Genomic DNA, 2,271 nt, shown 5'->3' on the forward strand with positions numbered 1-2,271 from the left:
ACCCCCACCCCCTTAATTTCGTTTTAGACTTAACATAGCATGAATGGGCAGGGCTACATGTACACTGATGTATAATACCATTGACCAGCAGGTGATCGGACGTCCTGGGTTCGTGTCCTAGTCTGGGTCCGTAATGTTTATACACCCAGGACACTGTTGTTGATCTTTCTGTTTGTTTCATCTTAATTATATTTTACACGTATTTTCTTTTTATAAATGATCTATTAAAACTATATTCATACTGAAAAAAATAATTAATTAATGCATAGTAAAAACAAATTGGCAGTGGTACGAGCAAGCTTTAAGCACTAACATCCGGGCAACAAGACTGATAAATATAAGTTGAAATATCTTGTTTTATAAGTGTTGTCAAATAAATAATGATTATATAATATTATTTGTTTTTGTACAAAAGCAAAAGGAATATCATTTTTTTTTTAAATTTATTCTATAAACTCTGATGTCTTTTAACCCACCTTACCCTTTTTGACGTTATATATATATCACATAGTCGTTATCATCTATTCGTTATCTCTGTTATTATTTTTAACCCCGTTTTTATTTTTAATTATCTACACATACAATGCGAATGCTTTTAAAAATGAGCATTTTTATCTGATTTTATCTTCGCTACTCACATGTTTGTTTCAAAAAATGAAATAAATAAATAAATAAATAAATCACCATGGCCCTAAAGGACCTCAGCCGTCGATGGGCCGTTAAACACAAACAAACAAAACAAAGTATTATTTGTTTTTGTACAAAAGCAAAAAGAATATCAATGTTTTTTTAGAATGCCCACTAGTGTGTCTAATAGTTTCGTTGTCAACATCCCGTATCTCACATTGAAAACGTGACTTTGATTTGACCACAGGAGTCGGCCCCGAAAAAAGAGGGGAAGATAAAATAGAGGTATACTGTATATTTACGTGATAGTAAATTATGCATCGAAAATAGCATATTATATATAGAATATCTCACCTCCTTTACCTCCTCCGAAGCAAATACCTGTGATTTGAACTTGACGCTTACCCTTCTGGAGTACATGGTCTTATTCATGTTCTACTTTCAAGGGTCTCCATAGTTATCTTTCATTTTTTGTCATAAGCCATAGTTTACCTCAATCAAAAGAGTTTTCGTTGTTGATTTAATTGAAACTTGTAACACAAATTATGTTGATAATGTTATTTGTAATCTGGCTAGTGATATTCTTTCGTTGTTAAAAATAATAAATATTTATGCAAATACTCTTGCGCTGAAGAAAAATGCGTAAAGCGCAAAAACAACCAAGATGACTTAGGAAGAACATAATCCGTCTTTGCGTATTGCAGAGTTATCTTCTCTTGTGAGCAGTTATGGTTGTTACGTCGTTGGTTTGTGTGAGAAAATTACGTCGTTTTCTCAAAAATTGATGACGTTACTCTCACAAACAAATGACGTAACAATCAATACCTGCTCATAAAAGAAGATAACTCTACAATACGCAAACACGGAATTTGAATGGGTCACGTAGGGACACGTACCAAAAAGGAAAAAGTATGGTCAACAGTATAGGTAAAATGTAGAGAGAGAATCTACATGGATGTCAAAAGATTCATGATTGCGACTCTCGATCGTCTACTAGTGATTTGACTACTACATTCATATGTTATTAGGGAGGCAAAACGTTACGGTGTACCTGAAAGAGTAGTAAACAATTCAAAAGTTGTCTACCCTCTTACTTACCTTGGAATCAATCAAAATGTATCAAATTTATATGTTCTACTTCACCATTTAAAACATAATTAAAATGTTAGAAGTGATATGTGCTTCTGTGTGATCAAAGGTATCCTAATCCCTTTAATGTAGTTGCAATTTCACGTCATCACATGAGTGAGTGAGAGAGAAGGGAGAGCTAGCACGCGAGTGAGCGACTCGCGAGTGAGTGAGTGAGGAGGGAGAGTGAGTCTGTGAGGAGGAGGGGGAGTGAGTGAGTGAGTGAGTTAGTGAGTGAGGTTGGCGAGTGAGTGAGTGAGTGAGGTTGGAGAGTGAGTGAGTGGGGAGAGTGAGTGAGTGAGTGAGTGGGGAGAGTGAGTGAGTGAGTGAGAGAGTGATTGAGTGAGTGAGTAAGTGAGTGATTGAGTAAGTGAGTGAGTGAGTTATTGAGTGATTGAGTAAGTGAGTGAGTGAGTGATTGAGTGATTGAGTAAGTGAGTGAGGTGAGTGAGGTGAGTGAGGTGAGTGAGTGAGGAGAGAGAGTGAGTGAGGAGAGTGAGTGAGTGAGGAGGGTGT

Source organism: Mizuhopecten yessoensis, unplaced genomic scaffold (assembly GCF_002113885.1).
Source record: "Mizuhopecten yessoensis strain PY_sf001 unplaced genomic scaffold, ASM211388v2 scaffold9561, whole genome shotgun sequence".
NCBI classification, from domain to species: domain Eukaryota; kingdom Metazoa; phylum Mollusca; class Bivalvia; order Pectinida; family Pectinidae; genus Mizuhopecten; species Mizuhopecten yessoensis.